General features: G+C 46.5%; 1 long non-coding RNA gene across 1 annotated transcript; it reads left to right on the forward strand.

The window, feature by feature from the left end:
- Positions 1-1,614: 1,614 nt before the first annotated feature.
- On the forward strand, positions 1,615-4,015 carry LOC133071771 (uncharacterized). Its single transcript, XR_009696522.1, has 4 exons — positions 1,615-1,834; positions 1,910-1,979; positions 2,991-3,093; positions 3,779-4,015. It is a non-coding gene; the product is annotated as an uncharacterized LOC133071771 (long non-coding RNA).
- Positions 4,016-23,683: the final 19,668 nt, after the last annotated feature.

Below are 23,683 nucleotides of genomic sequence, written 5' to 3' on the forward strand. Positions count from 1 at the left end.
CACCTCAAATTAAAATTGGTCTTTTTCTACTTACTCAGAGCCCTGGTTTCAGGATGGCTGAGGAAGATCGTTCAATGGCAGTGTGATGTGAAGATTTCCTGAGGATTTCAATTACCCTGTCCCCTCTACCCTTCATGATAAAGGTTAATCACGGGGGAATGAAAACAACACACTGATGAGAAATGAGGGATGGGTCAGATGGCACCTGCAGAGGCTGGCTGAGGTTTCAATTTCTTACTGTAATGAAAACTGCATTTCCATTAACGGCTGCTGTAGAAATTATTTACCGAGAGTCGCCTGTGATAGCATCACCCCCAGATCATGTGGTGAGGACTGGCTCATCTAAGGATGGCTGCAGGAGCTGCTGCTGCTGCTGCTAATCGCTTCAGTCGTGTCCGACTCTGTGCAACCCCATAGACGGCAGCGCACCAGGCTCCCCCGTCCCTGGGATTCTCCAGGCAAGAACACTGGAGTGGGTCGCCATTTCCTTCTCCAATGCATGAAAGTGAAAAGTGAAAGTGAAGTCGCTTAGTCATGTCCGACTCCTAGCGACCCCATGGACTGCAGCCTACCAGGCTCCTCCGTCCACGGGATTTTCCAGGCAAGAGTACTGGAGTGGGCTGCCATTGCCTTCTCCGGCTGCAGGAACACCTACTAATTATTAAATTCCACGCAGTCCCAGGGATGCTGCAAATAAGCAAAGGTGGCACTTTGGTTCAAGTGAAACTGGAGGTCCCAGTACGTAATATGGTGACTTAAAAATGTATCCTTCTCCTACCCTTTTCCTGTGACCTTTCCCTGTCTGATTTGAATTCATGATTTTGTGCATGTGTTCCACAGGCCTCAAGATATAGGTCAATATTAATACATAGCAAACAGTGCTATCTTCAAAATATCTACCAGGTATCGTACTAGTGTACCTCATATAGGGTCCGTCTAGTCAAAGCTATGGTTCTTCCATTAGTCATGTATGGAAGTGAGAGTTGGACTATAAAGAAAGCTGAGCACCAAAGAACTGATGCTTTTGAACTGTGGTGTTGGAGAAGACTCCTGAGAGTCCCTTAGACTGCAAGGGGATCCAACCAGTCCATCCTAAAGGAAACCAGTCCTGAATATTCATTGGAAGGACTGATGCCGAAGCTGAAACTCCAATATTTTGGCCACCTGATGTGAAGAACCGACTCGTTGGAAAAGACCCCGATGCTGGGAAGGATAAGATGGGAAGAGAAAGGAACAACAGAGGATGAGATGGTTGGATGGCATCACCGACTCAATGGACATGAGTTTGAGTAGGCTCCAGGAGTTGATGATGGACAGGGAAGCCTGATATACTGCAATCCATGGGATCACAAAGAGTTGGACATGCCTGAGTGACTGAAATGAACTGATTCCTCATACGTTCAATAATCCTGGAGATTGTCCTCCAGCACCCCTTCTTCTCTTCTTCCTTAATAATAAAATCCCACTTTTTATTTTTTTTGGTAGCTAGGCACATGACTTCCTTTAATAAGTACATGGCCCAGTTTTTCTTGTGTGTTTTTCTGTGCATGCCCATGTGGTCAGTGGGATATAAGCAGAAGTGCTGTGTACAAGTTTCAGGAAGCGTCCCTAACAGGGACAAACATGCCTTTTCCTGTCTCTTCCCTTCTATGCTGACTGGAACATGGACATGATTGCTGGATGTGAGCAACCATTTTAGACCAAGAGGTTGACATTGTTGACAATGATAAAGTACCATGAAGAAGCTGTAGTCCCTGAAAATTGTGAGAGAGAATTTTTTGTTTTTTGGTTATCTGCTGCTGAAACTATCCTACCAGAAACACACTACAAAAAGGTAATGGAATGAGGTGTTGGAAGGGTTGGGCTTGAGGATCAGACATCCCTGGTTAAAATCTTGTCTGTTTTACAGTTGCCAGCCTTATGACCTTATGCAAGTTACTTCACTGCTCTGTGTCTGAATTTTCATTTGTAAAATCAGTGTAAGTAAAACCTCAATGGATTTAGGGGAGCAAGTTAAACTATATAATATACTGAAAATTTTTAGCATCATGCCTGGCACAAGATAAGTGCATAAAAAATGGTAGATATCGTTATTATCATATTAGAGATGAGGAAAATCTCATCAGACCTCAGAGAACAAACCTCAGAGAAGTAATTTTCCCAAGACTGTGCAGATAAATAATTTAGAGAATTAGATGCAGAAACCCCTGGGGCTTGTAGTTCTTCCCTGACATTAACCGTTGTCGATATCTAGATGAAAAACAAGGAACAAGTGAACTCTTCTTGCTTGCTAGTTAACACATCTACATACAGACACACACACACATAGCTCAGCTATTTCTCTGAAAAGAGAATTATTGCTTCTCACAAATGAATCTGCTGAACTGGAAATGTTTATGTATTTGAACTACCATGTGCCAAGATCAGAAGTTCAGGACAAAGTTTTCAATAGGCTGGGTTGTTGTCTGCTCACCCTGCCAGGTCACCAACTGGCCATCTGGGACTTTACCACACTTTGCATCTCCTTGTACATGCAGCTCACTTTTTAATTTGCAGACGAATTGAATTCCAAGATTTCAGTGTTCCAAGCCTATGCCAGTGGTGTCATTCTCCCCTAGACTTTCCATGAGACCAGGGCTGAGGTTGGATAGGACTGTTATATAGTAGCTGGGGGCTCATCATGACAAGGATGGGTTCAGTGGTTTGTCAATCGAGGTGGATGATTTAAGGAGGCTGTGAGCAGCTTAAAGGCAGTGGCTGTCAGTGTCGTTCACCAATACGTCCTCACCCACTCAGGCCCAGGCATTGTGTAGTGAACGATCTTTGACTCTATGGGAGCTCCAACAAACAGTCTTGAATGAATTTGTAACCTGGCAGGACCCTAATGGGACTTCCAGGAACAAGCCGCTCCCCCATATCCCCTGCTGTAGCTCCTCTCTGAAGCACCTAGATAATAGTATTGGGTGCATATTTCCTGAGTTGTTTTACAGATGTGAACATTAACTACAAGATGAGATGGTTGGATGGCATCACCGACTCAATGGATATGAGCTTGAGCAAACGCTGGGAGTTGGTGATGGACAGGGAAGTTTGGTAAGCTGCAGTCCATGGGGTTGCAAACAGTCGGACATAACTGAGTGACTAAACTGAACTGAACTGCTTGATGATCAAATGTGAGCACATAGACCCCAAGCCTGCAAGTGCCTAAGAAGTGACAACGTTAATTCCTGTGACACTGCTTCGTTACCATACCCTCACCCAATCAGAGAACTGTGTATGAGCTGACTGCGTACCCTGGGTGTCTCCTCCCTCAGCTGGCCTTTAAAAATGTGTTGCTGAAACCCATCGGGGAATTGGGTATTTTCAGCACTAGCTGTCCTGAATTCCTTGCTTGGTGCCCTGTAACAAATGCTGCACTTTCCTTCACCGCAACCTGGTGTCAGTACATTGGCTTTATGGTGCATAGATGAGTGGTTTGGTTTGGTAAAAAATTAAGCCACTGAATTGATATAGGATTCCCCATTGGGGCTCAGGTATGGGGGGCACTTCCCCAGATCTGTGCACTCCAACCCCTGACACCCAATCCCACCATTAAAAAAAATATATTTATTTATTTGGCTGCCCTGGGTCTCAGTTGCAGGACCTGGAATCTTTGACCTGCATTGTGCCATGTGGGATCAAACCCAGGCCCTCCGCATTGATAGCAAGGAGTCTTGGCCACTGGACCACCAGGAAGTTCCAATCCCACTATTCTAACAGCACTCCATCTTCCTTCTAGGGAATTTTCTGCCATGGACTGTTTTTTGAAGTGTGTGATGGTGGAGGATTGTTGGCTGCTTGGAAACTGAGAGGGCCAGATTCTTTGGGAACTTTGAATTTGAACAACGGCTGCGAGGTTGGGGGAGCCATTCATCACAGGGCCTGGGTGGTATGGGGCTACACAGCCCTGCTCTGGGTTTTGCGGGGTTTCTTCTATTTTTCCACCCTGGACTTCTGACCCCCATGGATTCCAATGTGCCATAAAGTCCTTGAACAATTCCCAGCTCCTTCGTTTCTTAAGATAGTTTGCAAACAAAATTGCAAGAGGGATTTCACTGATAATCTTTGCCTTCACTGATAGGCTTAAGATTATTTGGTAAATTTCCAAATAGCCATTTAGGAGCAGCAGAGAGATGTTGTACAGTCAAGGTCAGTATTTTTCAATTTGAAATATGGAGACTGAAGTCATTGGAGAAGGTGAGAGTGACTGTTTCTGAAATGATGATTAGGATCAAGTGTTTGGCACTGGAAAAGTTGGAGAGAAGGGAGTTGAAGGTTGGATCCATGGCTAAATATGGTGCCAACACCAAGTTTTACAGTTGCTGATGCATTTTTCTCATCAGCAAAGAATGTACATTGGCAGATTTCTCTCTGGCCCTCGCAGCATGATTATTGCTTTGTGGCTTCTTCACATGCAGTGATGATTCTGGGTCATTTTCTCAAGTTTGAAATTGTGTATGTGGCCATGGCTGTTTCCAGATGGAAAATAGTGGAACCCTGGACAGAGTTGAAAAGCTATCAGCCATGATTTCTGTGATCCAACTGAATTAAGAAAGCAGGTCCTTGGGGTTTTCCACATTCATGAAAGGAATCAGGCTTTCATTCTACACTATGTGTGATCTTCTCTGACAAGAATGCATATTCATGGTTTAAATTACACCAGAAAATATTCCTATTGTGTTTTATGATTTTTTTTAATCTTTGTATCATTTTTGCTGGAGAAGACTCTTGAGAGTCCCTTGGACAGCAAGGAGATCAAACCAGTCAGTCCTAAAGGAAATCAACCCTGAATATTCATTGGGAGGACTGATGCTGAAGCTGAAGCTCCAAAACTTTGGCCACCTGATGTGAACAGCTGACTCACTGGAAAAGACCCTGATACTGGGAAAGATTGAGGGCAGGAGGAGAAGGGGGTGACAGAAGATGAGATAGTTGGATGGCATCACTGACTCAATGGCCATGAGTTTGAGCAAGCTCCAGGAGATAGTGAAGGACATGGAAGCCTGGCGTGCTGCAGTCCATGGGGTTGCAAATAGTGGGACACAACTTAGCAACTGAACAACAATACCATGAAAAGAAGGATTGCTTCATAAGCCAACTTTAGTAGTATAATTTCTGTTGGAGTCATTAGCCTCCTTCTTCTTCATCTTTTGCTAAACTCACTGAAGAAAAAAAAGGCAAAGGAGAAAGGCAGATGGAGACCAAATTATCATCTTTCTGACTGATAAAGCTGATATGGGAGAAGGTAGAATAGATCTGTGGGCAAACGGATCTTCTAATTGTGGGGCCAAGTATTGGCAGGACTGCCCATCTGGCCACAGGCAGAGCTGGACCACCGCTGGCCTCCGCATAGGGTAGGGGAGAGTGAAGATTTCCTGCTTTGCTTCCCGTGGGATGGAAATCCATCTAGAGCATGTCTTTTCTGCTATTTCCTTAAAGGAAGAAGAGATAGGAAGGGGCCAGGCCCTCGGGCGGAGTTTCTCCCTGCAGGCTCACCAAACAGGGAAGTCACTCCATCTCCTGGGGAGGAGTGAGTGGGAGCTGCAGGAGGACCATTGTGCTAAGGGGGCACCCACCCCAGGGACAGGAGCAGCTTGTCTCCATCAGTCTTCAATGCTAAAAGCTGTCACAGCTGGCATTTCCTACTCACCGTCTTTGGTTTCTATTCCTCTCACCTCTGCACTGCCCCTTGATCACACTAATTTGGGCAAGAGAGAAAAACTATATAGTAAAAAGAGCACTGAGCTGGGTGTCAGGAGCCCTGGATCCTGGTTGGGGTGCATGGGTGAGGCACATCGGCTCTCCAGGGCTGGATTTCCTGCAGTCTTTGTTCGTCCGCAGTCTGGGGTGTAGGAGATGTTGCCCTTTGTTAGGAAGTCCTCTGATCTGGGTCCTATGACTCTCCTTCTGGGAACCTTGCCTCTTCTCAATATTCAACTTCTTTTTTCTTAGCTTGGTTCCTTCCGTTGGCTTTTCGACGTAAGGTCTTTCCTGCTTAAACACAATATCCTCCATTGTCTTACCCTCTTCCAGGAGCTTCCCTATCTCTGTACCTTCTTCTTTGTAGGAGAACGTTTTAATATGTTGTTACAATATACTACCTCCCCTCATCCACCCTTCAAAGCAGCCTGGCTTTTGACTGTCATAAGTGGCCAGTGATCATCACACAGCTCACACCAGTGGGCACTTCTGTCCTGTTATATTTGATTTCTCAGCGCAAACTGACACTGTTGACCATCGGTGCTTTTTAGAAATCTCATTTCTCTTTGTTTTATTAACACAATACTTTCTGGGTTATCTGCCTTCGAAGGCTTATTTTCTTCTCATTAACTGGGTCCTGGAATTCTGCAGTCCCTAGATCCTTCACTAATTTTCCCTAAGTATGGAGAATTCAACAGTGGGAGAAACCCCCAATTCTCTGCTTTGATGAAGCTTACATCATATAAGACAAGAGAGTCAGTAAATAAATAAGTGAATAAATATATATCAACCATTATAAGTCCTATGAAAAACAAAACAAATTGGGAAGAGGGAATAAGTGCCTCTGTGTGTGTCTGTGTGTGTATGTGTAGGAGAGTCAAGGAGGGCAGACTTTTGAAAGGAATTAGCCAAGAATTTTGGTATAAGAGTAATAAATTTGGTATCTATCTGGCTTCATAGAATCAATGAGCTAGAAAGTGTTTCCTCCTCTTCTATTTTTTGGAAAAATTTGAGAAGGAATAGTGTTCATTTTTATTCAACTGTTTAGTAGAATTCATCTGTGAATATATCTGGCCCTGGGCTTTTTGTGTTTAGAATTTTTTGATTACTGATTTAATCTCTTTACTTGTTAGAGGTCTGTTGTGGTTTTTTAATTTCTTCTTGAGTCTCTTCAAGCAATTTGTGCGTTGTGTTTCTGAGAAGCTGCCATTGCATCTAGGTTATCTAATTTGTTGGCATGCAGTTATTCACAGTATTTTTATTTCTGTAAGGTCAATTGTGGGCTTCCCTGGTGGCTGAGCAGTAAAGAACCTGGCTGCCGATGCAGGAAACATAAGAAACGCAGGTGAAGCCCCTGGGTTGGGAAGATCCCCTAGAGGAGGGCATGGCCACCCACTCCAATATTCTTGCCCGGAGACTCACATGGACAGAGGAGCCTGGCCGGCTACAGTCCGTAGGGTTGCAAAGTGTTGGACACGACTAAAGTGACTTAGCCCACATGCTCACAAGGTTGATTGTAATAGCCTTGTTTTCATTTCATTTCATTTTTCCTTTGGCAGGCTAGCTAAGGGTTTGTTAGGTTTTGCAGTGAGTGACTGAGTCCCAGAGTTCTAAGTGGCAGAACCTTCTAGGCAGGAAGACAAATAATACCAGCTAACACTGAGAACTCCCCGTGTACCAGCTATTCATTCTGCATGCTGTCACTGCAGTCCTGTCTGGCTTTTTGTGACCCCACGGGCTGCAGCCCACCAGGCTCCTCTGTCCATGGGATTCTCCAGGCAAGAATGCTGGAGTGAGTTGCCATTTCCTTCTCCAGCGGATCTTCCCAACCCAGGGACTGAACTCACGTCTCCCCTGTTTCGTGCATTGGCAGGCAGATTCTTTACTGCTGAGCCCCCAGGGAAGACAACATTTATTCTAAGTGCAGCAATTATTGCTATCATCATCATCATTCTCACTTTCCAGGTGAAATTAGGGCACAGAGAGGTGAATGAACTTGCCCAAGACCCCATGGCTAGTGGGGGCAGAGTCTGACCCCAGGGACCTCTCTTTAGCTCTGCATTTTTATCATTCATGGTCTGGGAGTTCAGCGAAAAGAATTATTATCATAATGAATATCAAATCAAAGACAACAAAAGCAAATCTCATCTCATAGACCTCAGTATGGCATTTTTCTTTTTTAGAAATATACAAGAAATGTGTCTTTTCCAGCTTGGAATAACAAATGATACAATCATTTCACCACCTAATTTTACTCCCCAGCTGGTTCCAGGATATTTATAACTAGGGTTGAACCATCTCTGCTACATTTAGGTTTTCTGAAAAATCTTTAGCTATATTTTCCAATACATGTCATTTTATAAAAGGTATATTTTCCAAGTATTTCTTCCTTCCTAGGGGAACCAAAACATGTTTTAACAGCACACAATCCAGATGCTTCTGATTTACTTGAACTCAAATTTTAAAAATGTTGCTTTATAAGAGCTGTTTTACTCTTCTTCGACAACTCTTGAATAAGAATTTCTTAACATTTCCTTCCTCTCGGACACTGAGTGGTATTTTGCTAAGGGAAGGACTATCTTGATATCACCATCACTGGAATGGTTCAAAACCAGAAGCCAGAGCTTCTGAAAGGGCCTTGGGAAAACATGAAGTGATTCAGAACCTGTAGGCAGCTAGTGGTGTAAGTTAAAGATGCTGTTGGCTTGAAAGACACAGAAATTTTTAACTGGCCATTTCTATATGCCCCACAGTGGAGCTGTATTTATTCCCTGCATAAGAAGAAAAAAAAAAGGTGAAGGGGAGAAGAAATTTCTCTTGTCAGCTTGAGCTTTAAAAAAGAAGGAAGTATGGGGTGACTGGATGTTTTTAAGCTCAAGCACGTGTTAGAGGGGGAGGAAATGAGACTGAGTGAGAAGTAAAGTGCTGACGTGGAGGATCCTCCATGGCCTCCGAATGACCCAGGAATCTCACCAGTTCCTGTAACAAATACCACAAAATATGCTTCGTGTTGGAGCAAGTTTTGTCATAGAGGCATCGGCCCTGAGTGAAGTCAGCAGATTTAGGAGTGATGCCAACCAGTGCTCCTCTTAAGATGAGAACTCAGTTTCCCTTTATCATCCATCCCACTGTCCATCCCAGAAATGCTAGGGAACACAGGCAGGAAGGATAGAAGGAAATGGAAATTAAGTTTTATTGGCTACTTCTAGTGCCAATAATGACAAATAGGCTTAATCTCAGAAGCAATGCTGATTGACTGGTAGTGGCTAGGCCTGGAATGCTGTGCTAAGAAGGATTCCGAGGTCCAGTCTGTCTTCCAGAGTAGACAGTGTTGGAATAGGTTCAGAGTTATCAGGTAAGGGCATGATTGTGGTGAGCGTCAGCAGTCACATACATCCTCAGAGCCACCACTGTGCCAGGCTCCCAGCCCAGGGCCATTAGATGAAGGAGACAAAAGAAGGCTTGGTCTGATACCCACCCAAGGTGGACCGGAGTGAGAAGAGCTGGGCATGGTTAGGAGGGCATGGCAGAACCGTAGCAAAGAGGGCGTGTTCTGGGCAGTACGTGGAGCTCTGCCAGGAAAATCACCGGCGCCTGTAGCACACAGGGGGGCCCTCCCTGCTCTGGGCCTGCCTGCCTTCTGCGCAGCCTCCTGATATCTTGTTGGCTCTAGTGGTAAAGATCCTGCCTGCCAATGCAGGAGACATAAGAGACGTGGGTTCCATCCCTGGGTCGGGAAGATCCCTTGGAGGAGGGCATGGCAACCCACTCCACTAATCTTGCCTGGAGAATCCCAGGGAGAGAGGAGCCTGGAGGCCTACAGTCCATAGAGTCCAAAGAATCGGACACAGCTGAAATGACTTAGCATACCGGAACGGATCCCTTGGGTCCTTTGTGACAATGAGCGGAAACTTCCCTGGGCCATTTGTTGAAACACTGGAAACTCCGGAGTGATGGAAGGCAAAGCTTTATAGGTCAGACAGTCTCGGAATCTTAATGTCACCCCTGGAAAGCTGTTTGCACCCCCAGAATCCTTCCAAGCCTCCGTTTCTCATCTGAAAAATGGAATAAAAACATATCTTACAGGATGGCAGGGAGGATTAAATATTAAATAAAGAGCCTGGTTGGTAGTCACACTTCCTAAATGGTTTCTATTTTTATAAAAATGCCCTTGGTTTTACGTTGGCTTTAGGCTTTCTAGGCTACTGTTGGTCAATCAATATTTATTACTTACTTAGTAGGTACAAAAGGGAACAGAAAGAGATCTAAGATCTAGGGCAACAGAAAAGACACAGGACAGAGAACCTGGGGTCGCGGCAAGTGGCCGGTTTCTACCCGACCTCAGGAAGAGGTGGAGAGTTTGGAACCGGTGAACATTTGAGGACAAACAGCAACAGATTTCCCTTTTCCCAGCTGTAAATTTGGGACAGCCCTCCCTTTTCCTGTGTGGGCTTTTGTGTTCTTCGGAGAAGGGACTAGTGATTCTGAGAAGTGGACAAGAGAAGGTCCACCAGCTGCTTACAAAGTCATGACTCAAGACCCCGAGTGTTTTCTAGGTCGTCATTGTTGTTTAATCTCTCAGCCGTGTCTGACTCTTTGCGACCCCGTGGACTGTAGCCCACCAGGCGCCTCTGTCCATGGGACTTCCCAGCAAGAATACCGGAGTGGGTTGCCATTTCCTTCTCCAGAGGATCTTCCCCACCCAGGGATGGAACCCAGGTCTCCTGCATTGGCAGGTGGGTTCTTCACTGTCTGAGCCACCAGGGAAGCCCTTTCTGGATTTACCTCCGTTAAAGAATTTTTTTGGTTTCATTGAGGAGAGCCCTTGGGGAGAATGTGGGGTGGGGTAGGGGGATTACAGGGGTCTCCTGTGGCTCTCTGAGGAAGGCAGCCCGAGCTGAGGGAAGCCTGTAGGGGAGACCTCGCCACCAGGAGGAACCAAAACACTCGGAGAAGCCAGCCCCACTCGGCAGACCACGGAGAAGTCTGCTGCGTTGTCTGAAGTTTTTCTCTAGTCTGTGGCAAGCCTGCAGATTCAGTAACGACCGCAGCTGTGTTCGGGCCCGGGCTTTTCCTGGGAGGCCCGTCCACCTTCAGAGCAGGAGCAGAAGCAGCTGGCGTGGCCGCCTCCTCCCAGCTCTCTCTCTCTAGTTTCTGGATAGTGTCGGGACCAGCCGCGCCTGGGGTGCTCGTCCGTCCAGAGATTTTATCAGACTTCTGATGAATCTCACTCTGGTGAAAGGAAGCAGAGGAAAACGAGCTGTTTAGGTTCATGGACAACGTATTTCTGGGCAAGAAATGTGACTCTGTCCCCTTCTGTTGAAGTAAGTTTGAAAGGGTCACATAGTTTTTTCATTTAGGGCTTCACTATGGGAAGGCAGAGGACCATGGAGAAGATTCGGGTTTCCCAGACCCTGTAAGGGGGACAGCCGGCCCCTGCAGGACCACTTTCTCATCTTGGAATTCCCCTGGTTAGGTGTCTTCCTACTGCATGCTCTGAACCAGGAGCAGCAAAAGGAAGGATACGCAGGGCCAGGGGCTGGCCCTAGAGTGACTGCTCAGGGCTCTGACCTCAGCGCACAGCGGGGGTACGGGGTGGGGTGGCCTGCAGCTGGTCTGGGTGGGGCTCCTGGGGGAGCCCCCTACTGGGCTCAGGCCCACTGACCTCCTATTGTCTCTGGGAGTCTCACTTTCCTCATCCAGCACAAGAAGGCTTGGGCAGCGGGATGTATTGTTCATTCATTCACAGATCTATTTTATTTATTCATCCGTCTAACTTTTTTTTTAAACACACTGACTCTGCCAAGAACTGGGGCTATGGAAACAAACAAGACTGCATTCCTGCCCTCTGGGACTCACAGCCCTGTGGGCAAGGTAGATCAATATGCAAATCAATCTAGAAAAGTCACCTGCAGGGTAACGGGGATGTGTAAGAGCCTAGCCCTGCCCGAGAATGTGGAGAAAGTTGATCTTGAAGGATGGGTTAAGGATGCCAGGAGGGTGGAAGAGACTGGAGCTTGCCCAAGAGCTATGCCTGTGAACAATGGCAAGGTTGAGAGGTTTTCAGAGCAGGGAGTGAAAATTAAAGAGGGCAATGTGGACTATCCAGTTCTCAGCATGCGGCTGAGATTCCAGTTTATCGAGAGAGGAATTTTTCCTTCCTCCAAACTCTGAGAACCCTCGCATCTTTGTATCAGGGTTGCCCAACACCGTTTATAGACCACAGATCAGGCGATTGACATTCATTTTACCAGGGCAGACATGGGAAGACATTTCTTGTTGCTTTTTCCTGCATAGACTCTTGATGAAGGCTGTTGTGAGCCTTATCCTTTATGGGGTCAAGTCTCCTTGGAGGATGAAGGAGGGTGATAAGCCATCTCCTGGGAAAATGCACATAGTTTTCCATAAAACTTCAAGAGTTTAGAGAACCATCTGCCGTCTGAAACCCTCCCACACACTACAGATTAAGAACCACCCCCATGCCCATCTGACCTCAGACTGTGGGTCAGGGGATTGGGAAGACCTAATGTGGACCCAGAGCTGCATGGTGACTGGCTCTGATGTGGGCATTCAGCTTAGAGACTCATTGAGTGTAGCTCATCTACAGACAGAACTCTGAAAGGAAACTGAATCCTTTTGCAGAAGGGTTCAGCAGCACTGATACTAGCATGAGGCAAGTGAAACCTTTGCAGTGGGTGTAAATTATAAAGGAGAAGGTGCCAAACAATTCAGTAACAAGATATGTAATATTTTACTGCACTTTAAAAAGTCAAAATAAATGCAAAAATCCATGATAAATACAATTTCACAATTTTCAACAAAGATGGGATGTACTGTACTTGCATGGCCCTGCCCAACTTGCCCCACCCTCATCCCAGCCCTGTTTGGAAACAAGAAATGCACAGCCTTAAAGTCCCAAACCTGTATTTGAATAAGATCTTGAGTGTCAGTATCTGGGCTTCCCTAGTAGCTCAGTGGTAAAAAAAAAAAACAAAAAAACAAACCTGCCTGCCAACTGCAGAAGACACGGGTTCAGTCCTCGGGTGGGAAAGATTCCCCTGGAGAAGGGAATGGCAACCCACTCCCGTATTCTTGCCTGAGAAATCCCATGGACAGAGGAGCCTGGCGGGCTATAGTTCACGGGGTCACAAAAGAGTCAGACACGACTGAACCACTAAACATTGAGTGTTAGTGAGTTGGTGGCTGGATGCTGCTGAGGTATTTCTGTGAACACTGCTTGATTCCTTGGCTAGGCTTAAGCCCCTCCGCCCGCCTGCCCACATTGGCCCAAGGAACATGTGTTGGCAGCGACTCAGATATTCCAGCAGGTGGCACTCTTGCTCCAACCAGGCCCCCTGAAAAGGGACGTCTTAGCCAGTATTCTTGCCTGGAGAATCCCAGGGACAGAGGAGCCTCTTGGGCTGCCGTCTACGGGGTCGCACAGAGTCGGACACGACTGACATGACTTAGCAGCAGCAGCAGCAGCAGAAGCAGCCAAACTAAAGGGATTCAAGCTAGTTGCTTGTTGCCAGTTGTTTTTTGAAAGGCCAGGAAGCATCCTGAGCGGGTACTGTGGGGCTAAAGGGAGATGCTCTATAAAGAGGATTGGAGGAAGAATCTGGAGAGCCTGGAGCAAGGTCGAGCCTTATAACAGGCTGTGCTTCTCTTTAGCAGATGAGAAAAATGAGAATTTTAAACCTCTTTCTGTTCTCAGATGCAATATCAACTCACAGGACACAGGAGAGCGAAACAGGATGAATGGTTTTCTGTGAAGCACAGCCTGGAGGCAAGAGCTCCCTACTTACCTGCAGCGCTGGCTCCACTTGCTAGCTGTGACCCTGGACACTGCAAGCCTGAGATTTTCCATCTTTAGGTGGGGATTATTGCAGCTGCCCTGATGGAGTGTTGGTGGAGGCTTATTGGAGGATTAAAGAAACTGATGACCATAAGGCTGCTAGCACCAAGTACGTATTGAAACAACGGGAGAGAGCTGCTGCGATGGATGTATAGGTGAAGACCAAGCAGCGAGATTTTGGGGCCTTCCTTGGCTGTTACATTAATTAAAAAGATGACCTCAGAGTGACCCAGAGACATAACTTGATCATGAACCGTGGCTTTAGCAGAAGCAGCCAGAAGAATTTCCCACCTGGATCGAGTTTCACAGGTGTGATTTTTGAACCAGGAAATCAAGCTGGGTTCCCTGGCAGAACTGTCTCACCCTCAAGACCTGGGAAACGTCTGACCACCAGGTGACTGGCCCCACTTAAACTGTGCTTTGTTGCAGAAAGTATCCATTTACGTGGAGGTATATCAGAGCCTTCCCATGAAACCACTGTGTCTCCCTGCAGTTCTGAAATTCTGAACTCTCAGAGATGCCCCCAGATGAACCGTTCTCCACTATGAATGAAATCAGTGATGGTTCCTGCTTACTGAAGCTTACTTCTTGGCAGTTACTTTAATAAGTACTTTACATGCATTCATTCACTGATGCCTGGGAACCAAACAGAGAGGTAATCAAACCCATTTTACAGACATGTAAATTTAGGTTTGGGGCTTCCCAGGTGACACAGTGATAAAGAATCCCCCTGCCAAGATAGGAGATGCAAGAGACTCGGGTTTGATCCCTAGGTTAGGAAGATGCCCTGGAAGAGGAAATGGCAACCCACTCCAGTATTTCTTGCCTGGAAAATTTCATGGATAGAGACCCTGGTGGGCTATAGTCTATGGGGTCGCAAAGAGTTGTACATGACTGAACACACACACACACAGATTTAGATTTAGGGAAACTTAGTATTGGGTCCGGGCTTCTTTGGTGGCTCAGACGGTAAAGAATCGCCTGCAATGTGGGAGACCTGGGTTCAATCCCTGTGTTGGGAAGATACCTTGGAGGAGGATATGGCAACCCATTCCAGTATTCTTTCTTGCCTGGAGAATCCCCGACAGAGGATGCTGGCAGGCTGCAGTCCATGGGGTCGCAAAGAGTCAGACACGACTGAGCAACGCAGCGCAACACAGCTCCTTCAGCCAGGAATTAGTATAAACTTAGGTCCGACTTCCAAATCTATGTATCTATCAATCTATCCATTTATCTATCCATCAGTGTATCTATCATCCATTTATTTGATACATTAAATACTAACTATTCTGGTCTATTAATTAAAGCAAGTTGCTTTGAGGCATCGAGGGTCTAGGGAAATTTTTGTTGGCCTCAGTTTGAGGCTTCTTTCTTGAACATGTAGAGATAGTCATAGCTGTATCTTTGCAGATACATGTATACATAGCACATACACGTGACTTTCTAAGGAGCAGGTTCTTACTCAGAGGCCCTGTAACCCAGATGACTGCACTCTGGTGTCAGCTACTCTTCGGCGAGTCCCTGGAGAGAGAGTTTTGCGCCATATCCTCTTGTGTGGGAGGATGACCAGACAGAGCCAATCTCTGCTCCACCCCAAGCTTCCTTCGAAGGCACGGGCAAAGCTCGTTGGACTGAACGGTCTCATTTTTCAAAGGGAAACTGCCGGATAGGAGAGGAAGTATCAGAACAACAAGATCACTTTGACCTGGAAGAAGGAGCAGGAAAGTGAATGCTGTCTTCCCAGAGGAGAAACATCACCAGCCATCATAAGGGGATCTGGCTTCCCAGTTCCTAACTGGAGAAGACAGCTCCCTGTCAAAGTGGGGATGAGGGTGGTGGGGAGTGCAGAGGTCTCTATAAACACAGCTCTCGAAGTCCGTTACGGAGCCGGTGTGGATAAGTGAGAATTACCGCATATAGCATGTTTTTTCTCCTCACAAAATGCAGTTTATTTACTCTATGTTTATATTATAGCTCAATTCAGGTTAATTTTCTCTGTTATAGGGGGTCCATAGAGAATGTACTTTATTAGATTAAGTGAGTTTTAATTAGTCAATTGGAAAACAAGTTCTTCTCTAGGACTTAAAAACTGTTGTCAAATTATCTCAATGAGAATGTGGTTGGCTTTATTTAATCACTTAAAAAGACAGCCACTTCCTGTTTATATTACTGACATTAATTCCATCTTAAAAGTCGATGAGGTTTAGGGATTGAGAGAGAGGGAAAAAAATAGTGTACTTTTCTTTGGCACACATAAATCTTTTTGTTAAAGTCAAACAAAATAGTATAATACGGAATTGTGACGATTTGTTAGGAAATAGGTGTATTGAAAGACATCTTGCGTTCTTAAACTGGCACGTGAAGATGTAGAGAGGCTTGGAGGGACCAGGGGTCTCATTTCTTCATCCTCAGGCTTTAGCATAGCATCTACAGTGGCCCACACTCAACTCCTGTGTCCCAGTTGGAGCTAAAGTCAGCACATAGAGCTTCCTTTATTTGATTCTCTCAAATGGGAAAGGGCTGGACTTCTGCGTCCTTCATTCTCAGTCAGCACTAGCTCCCTCCCCAGAAGGCAAGCACAGGAGCCTGTGCTCAGGTCTACCTCCAGAGGAGACAGGGCAGGGGGAACAGAATACTGGTCTCATTCCCTGTCTGTTTCTATATTGACAGGGGAGAAGGATCAGACCTTCAGCTAAGCTGTAGGGCAGGCGATGTGGCGTGGAGGCCCTTTTATTGAGCACCTACTAGAGTTTTATTTATTATCTCTTAGGAGCATAACGGGCTTCCTCTGTGGCTCAGTGGTAAAGAAGCCGCCTGCAGTGCGGGAGACATAAGAGATGTGGGTTCAGTCCCTGGGTTGGGAAGATCCCCTGGAGGAAGGTACGGCAACCCACTCCAGTATTCTTGCCTGGAGAATCCCATGGACAGAGGAGTCTGGTGGGCCACAGTCCATAGGATTGCAAAGAGTTGGACATGGCTGAGACGACTTAACAAGCAAGCAAGGAGCATAACAGGACCCTATTGCTCTATTTATCATTCTCCTGACGCGGTATATCCCAAGCTCTATTTATCAAATTTACTCTTCTGCTGGGTCCTCACAAGGAGACCATGAAGCGGCTATCATCACTCATTTCATTTCCATTCTAAGACGAGGAAGCCAAGTCTTGCAGAGTCAAGTAAGCTGCAGCAGGGGAGGACCCGGACTGGAATCTGAGACGTTATTATGGAAGCTCTTTACACAAGGCCTCTCTCAGCAGAGATCCAGCAGCCAGTGGAGGAGCAGGGCCCAGCCTAGAACGGTACCGGGTGTTTGCGTATCCAAACAGGGGCACATCCAGGGAACTGGAGTGTGATAGTTGATACAGCAAGCATCCTGCCAGAGAGCTAGAAAATGAAACTGACTTGGGATTGAACAATCAATTGCATATTTGAATATTTTTTTCCCCTCCACGTCTACCTACCGGAAAGTCCTAGAGTAGGAGGGGACCTGAGAAGAGCTGTCAGGGCGGAAGATATTCATTTCTTTCATTTGCATTTATTCTAAGAGTTTTATCTAAAGCTCCCTAGATCTGCTCACCTCTTATGTGGGAAGATGAGTCTCAGGCTCTTCAATTAGAAAACCATTTCTGTAGGTCAAAAGGGCCAAAGGACTCCAAGGGTCTTTTCACATCTTCAAAAAGAAAAATTCATTTCTAAGTTCAACACCCATTACCCTTTCACTGACCCTAATTAAATTTCCATTTATCATCTTTTTACCTGGCTTGTGTGACTCTGAAAATGGTCATTAATGCCTTGTTAAGATGTTCATTTCCTACCTTCTCCCTGATCCTGTAGGCTATGAGCTCTCTGTTTATCCTTGTCCCATCATATGGGAATCAAGTGAGGAAGAAGAATCTCGGTACCCCAAGAAGGGCTTGAGTAGGATTCAATGGCACTGTCTTGAAAATAGGACCTGTGGTGAGGTATAAGGGACACTGTCCTTTCCCTCAGAGGACTCAGTATCTGGTGGGAGTTGTAGAGGTCACTGTTATGGGGCATGATCGAGGGCATGCCTCAATCACCATGACACTGATACTGGGAAATACTGAAGACAGGAGAAGGGGACAACAGAGAATGAGATGGTTTGATGGCTTCACTGACTCAAAGGACATGAATCTGAGCAAAATCCAGGAGGTAGTGAAGGACAGGGAAGTCTGGCATGCTGCAGTCCTTGGGGTTGAAAAGAGTCAGACAGGACTTGGCAACTGAAAAGCAATATGACACCTCTTGGGTTTCTCTGCCAGGGTCCACCAGAAGCTTGCATGCAAAAGTTCTCCTATTGAATCCAGCTCCTGGCTGCCCCCTAATTCTAAGGTTTATGCACTTGTCAGGGAGACCTCAGGTTTTTAATTGATTAAAGGGAAAGTCTTCTTTGATGCCAAAAAGGAGAGCCTTTAAGTTGCCAGGTGATTTAATGCAATTATCTCCCCTTGGCCTGGCAGGCTAAAATGAACATGGCTGTGAAAGGAGCGTAGGAGCTTTTACACAAAACCAGCCAGTTACTTTCTCACCAGCTATCAGCAGATTGGGACTGTTCATGGAGGAGATTTATGATGCTTCCTACAGCAGCGTTAAGTGCATTAAAAAAGAAAGAAAGAAAAAAAGAAAAACTAAAACACTGGTTCTCTAAGTTAGGAATAGTTTCCAATGATTTCCAAGTCTTTCATTACCAGGAGAGATTCTGCTTTGGATTTTTGTTTTTGCTTTTAATCTACTTTGGACCTTTGTTATTGAACTTCTATTAGGTTTCCGTGAGGACAGTTCCCATCCCTGCATCAGTTTGCTGGAGCTGCCATAACAAAGGACCACTGACGGGGTGGTATGCACAACAAACATTTATTGTGTCACAGTTTCAGAGTTTAGAAGTCCAAGATCAAAGTGCCGGCAGGGCTGGGTCCCTCTAGGCAGTGAGGCAGGATCTGTCTCAAGCCTCTCTCCTAGCTTCTGCTGGTTTGCTGGCAGTCTTTGACATTCTTCCGTTTGTAGATGCATCACCCTAATCTCTGCCTTCATGTTCACAGGGTGTTCTAACTATCCATGTGTCTGTTTCCCTCTGTTTACGAGGGGACCAGTCATAACGCAATAGGGGCCCACCCTACTCTAGTCTGACTTTATCTTAATTGTATCTGCAAAGACTGAATATTCCAATAAAGTCACTTTCTGAAGTCCTGGGGGTTAGGACCTCAGCAAACAGATTCCGGGGGAAGGGGGTATACAGTTCAACCTCTGACCCCACCTGGGGCATGTCAGCATTGCTGGCTGGGACCGGAAGTGCGGACATCCACCTGCTTGCCTTTGATACAGAAATACTTGGCCTTTCGTACAAAACTGGGATCAAATGGGAAGCTATTTTATTTAAATAAATAAACTGTATTTATTGTTCAGTCAGTGCATGTGAAGATTCTTCGTAGGGTCCAGACACCCTGTCTTCCTGTCCTTTATAGTCCAACCTGCTGTTCACAGTTAATTTCATATCTCCCACTGTAAGGAAGGAGAAACATTGCTATTATCATGCAAGCGCTCCTCAGAGCTTGGCTTGTATTGAAACAAAATAGATCTTCTCGGTTCAGTTTTCCTCCAACACCATTAAATTAAGGGTTGTTACCTGGTACCTGGTGAGCTGCCTCATCCTCCTACTCCTGGTGCAGATGGCTCCCTGGGACCCTCTCCAAGATTGCGCTGTGCCTCCCCCTTGATACTAAGCAAGAAATGCGGGGCTTCCCTAGCGTGTAAGAAAGTGTGAATGTTAAATTTGCTGTTTGAAAAGTTCTAGCACAAATTATCTCCCTCTGTGTTCGGAACTCTGCAGACAGTAATCATGGCCTTCCCAGCCTGTGATCTCTCTCCTTGGGTACCACACCCCAGCCAGATAGCCACAGCCCAGAGGTTGGTGGCCTGGGCAAGGGTGAGAAGAACAACCCCATTCCTGCAAAAACCAGGACGGCCTCATCAGACACCAGGACAAACTTACTTCTCTAAGAGTGTTTGGAAAATGCTGGAACTGTGGTCAAACCCAGCCAACACCTAAATATGAGAGTGAAAAATCGCTTGTACAGTCAAGAGACAGAGCTCTGGTCTCCAACCCTCTTTTAAAGGCTTTCTAGTTCTCAAACTGGTTACAAAATGCATTTCTCTTTCTCAAGAGATCCAAGTGGAGCTCCTCCCTACACGGGGAATCAATTTATTTGATCATCTATGTTTGGAAAGTTGAATAATCCTACTAGAAATTGAAAATCTTAATGTCGAAATATGAGACCCTTATAAACCATAGTGCATAATTTGCACAGTTGAAAAAATTTTTTAAAAAGTCTAAGAAATTTCAGCCTGCTTGAAACTAATATGATGCTTTATGTCAATTCATTCTCAATAACAAATTTTTAAAAATCCATGCTTCTACTGCATGCTTCAGACTAACCTATTCACTTTAATGTGACTTATTCTGTATGAGATATTTGTTAGCAAAGTTTGAGACCCATTGAGACTCATGGATTCAACTCATTTCTCCATTATTTAAATGACTTTGAATATGCTTTTCCTCTGCTAGGGGTGTTCTTCCCTTACTCAATGAACTCCTATTTGTACCTTAAAACTCACCTCAAATCTCCCCACCCCTATCCCTGCTCCACACACATTTCTTTGCCTACAAATTACAGCTCATCACCACTTTCTCTGTAGTATGCATAGCACACAACTCTACTTTTACATTTATTCCACATTAGTGTAATGTATTTGTTTATGCATCTCTTTCATCTATCAGATTGGACACCCTTTCAGAGAAACACTTGCTTATTTTTATTCATTCCCCTTCCCAGTGCTTAGCACTGGGCCTGACATACAGCAGATCTCAGCAAATCTGCTGATTAAAAGCAATGTTTTCTTCACATCTTAAAAAACAACTGAAAAAGCTCAGATGCTCCAAGTTGCTGCTACTTGAAATCCAGAAGGAGATTGTTAGTGCTTTTTTCTGAGTCAGCTGTGTGACTCTGAATGTGTCCAGCAAACACAGGACTTGCCCTGCCAGTGGGCTCGGGGTGGGGGGGGGGGGTGGTCACAAGATCCTAGCCCCTTGGGGGAGGGAAAGAGGAGGACGTCGAGGGAGGGAGCATCCAGCTGCTGGTCCAGGGGCAGGACCTGCTGCCTCCCCCCTCTCCGCCCCCTCCCAGCCTCTCCCAACAGTTCTGTACTTACAGCCACTCAGACAAGCCCTGGCATTGTTTGCCTCTAGGGTAGGGTCAGAGGCCTTATAGGAATGGCATGATTCTACTTCCTTAAATAGCGACTTGGGAATGAAATGAGTAACCATGTCTTTAATTAGCCATACCCTAGAGGCCCGGAGGGGGCTGGTAAATGGTGGGCTCCCAGCCAAGATCAGCAGCGTGCGGCTGGTTCTCGCTCCGTCCAGGGAGATTTAGTGGGACGTTTTAGTTGCCGCTCTCCCCCAAGCTGTCCTGTCAGCTCCTGCTCCCTTCTGCCATCCTTTCAGCCTCATGGGCTGCTCAGGGTTGACAGAAGGAAAGAAGGGAGGGAAAAAGCTGAACTTCTCTGCGCATCTCTTTTGCACCAGGCTCTGTGCCAGACCCTGAGAACAGCAAAGTGACAGGCGGTAGAAACCCGAGGATGGAACCCAACGAAAGCGCCACTCCTGTGGTCCAGGCCCGGAGCAGCATCAGAGAGAGAGGGTCCCAGCAACCAAAAGACGCTTCAGAGTCATTCAAGTCCATTACTTGTGCTTTTAACTCAGTAAATAGAGTCCTCATGGACATCCAGAGTCAGTCTCAATACAACCTCTTCCTTTTTCTATCTGCTTCCTTACACCCTCAGCCTGCCTTAGCATTCTTCCTTCAACTCCCCCTAGAAAGCTGTCCCAATCTATTCTATTTTTCCTTTCTCTATTTTTGAGAAAATGTTTTTCGAGTCCTAGTCCTTATATCTCTCATGTCTTCTAAACACCTCTTTCTTCTCTGTCTTGGTTTTCTCTCCCCAACTTTGACTCTACATCACAGAAAAGAAGAATCCCGGAAAGGGAGATTGCTATGCTCAGAACAGAAAGAGAGGTGGGAAGCGAGTGGAAGAGCGTTTGTAGCTGGTAAGGAGAAGGCAGCCAGGCTGGGGCTGCTCCGAGGCCAGTAACCCCTCTCCCGTCACTCAGACTCATAAACAGCCTGGAGGCCTGCGATGCAGGGCAGCCGAGGTGTAGGGAGGGGATGCCAGACTCTGCTTGGCGCAGAGGGACCGCTTCTCACAGACCGAAGGCCTGGGAGTTTGGAAGGAAGACCGGGAGTTCGCCGGGAGGCCGAGGACAAAGGGATTTCTATTCAGAGGAAATGAGGAGAGTGAAGCCCCCTCTGTGTAAGACAAGAGGAGGCTGAGTCCCTGGGTGGACTGTGTCAGGCTCCTGACCTCCAGGCTTTCCAGAAGGATCAGTGATTGCAGATGAGAGGCAGGATCCCTTCCTTTCAGCCATTTATCCTGAAACCCAGGGTCCAACCATGACTTCCGGGAAGGGTGCTGATGAGCTGGTAGGCGAGGCAGAGAGATGTCCCTTCTTTCCCAAAGTGTATGCCTGCCTGCGTGGGTGCTTAGCTGTGTCTGACGCTTTGCGACCCCCTGGACTATAGCCCACCAGGACTCTGTCCGTGGGATTTCTCCAGGCAAGAATGCTGGAGTGGGTTGCCATTTCCTATTCCAAGGGATCTTCCCAACACAGGGATTAAAACCATGTCTCCTTGCATCTCCTGCATTGGCAGGTGGATTTTTTTTTTTTTTTTTTTTAACCACTGAGCCCCTTGGGAAGCCCCTCTTTCCCGGGGAAAGGAATGTGAATTCAGCCGCTGAGCTGTGGCTGGAAGGTAAGTGGACTCCCTCCTGAGGAAGGAATGAGTGCCTCAGGCAGGTCCGAGCTGAGCTGGCCTGGCAGGGCTGGCTTGGGCCAGACCAATTCCAGTACCCTTAGCAAGGAGGTGGAAAGCCCTCCATTTCGTATTCTGCCCCCCCAGGCCTTAAGAGGTTTATTCCTAAATGGCTATTCAGCCTGGGCTCAACATCCTCATTTCTGCACTCCCTCTGCCTCTCAGCTCACGCACGTGTCTGTGCTCCTGAGATTGTAGGAATTGTGTTTGGAGCCAGGATTTACAAGAATGGTGCAGCTGGTGCTAACACAGCACCAAGAACTCTGCAGAAGAATATCAGGAAGCTGTAGGGTCCCTGGATCAGCAGCACCAGCTTCACCTGGGAAATTGTTAGAAGTGCAAGCTCTTGGGCCCCATCCCAGACCTAGGGAACTGGTGGGCGGTGCTATAGAACACAGCATCTTGTGTTTCAGGCGTGTCCTGTGTTCTGTGGAACCAGAGAGCTGCTTCAGGTTGTGGTGTTAACCAGTGCTGGGCAGAACTGAGCCCCCAGGTCGGTGAGGGTTCCAAGGCAGAAATGCACCTCTGACCCAAGGGCCTCTTCTCTGAATGAATGCAAAAGCACTGTTTGTCCTTTTCCGGGAGCGGGGTCAGCTTGTCAGAATGCCAGAAGTGTTGCAACAGAGGCAGAATTCTGACTTATCTGCAGAATGAACCTTTGCTCTCTGAGGGCAGAAAGGAGAAGTAACCGGGATGGAACTAGGGCTCGGCAGAGGGGCTGGAGGGGCTGCAGTTCGAGGTAGGAGGAATGCATTCTCCCTCCAGGGTGGGGCTGGGACCACCCCCTCCTTCCACTGCTTCTCAGAAGTTGCCCCGCCTGGTTCTTCTTCAGCTCCCCTTGGAGCTAAGCAGGAGGAAATACACTGTAAGGGAAGTGGGAGACATTCGAGTTTGCTCTAAGGGACTTTCTGATGGTTAAGCCTGAAACGGACTTTCAGGGCAAGTTGCACAATCTTCCTTGTACATCTTTCTTGGGGGCTCTGGAATGTAGCAGTTAAAACTGGAACCTGAAGTGGGCTTCATCCTGGCTTTTCCAGGACTCAGCTCTGTGTTTTTGGGGAACATGACTTCATCTCTAAGTGCCTTCATTATGTTGATCATAAACTGAGAGTCATAATGGAAGGATGCTTATAGATATTTG

Source organism: Dama dama, chromosome 17 (assembly GCF_033118175.1).
Source record: "Dama dama isolate Ldn47 chromosome 17, ASM3311817v1, whole genome shotgun sequence".
Lineage (NCBI taxonomy): Eukaryota > Metazoa > Chordata > Mammalia > Artiodactyla > Cervidae > Dama > Dama dama.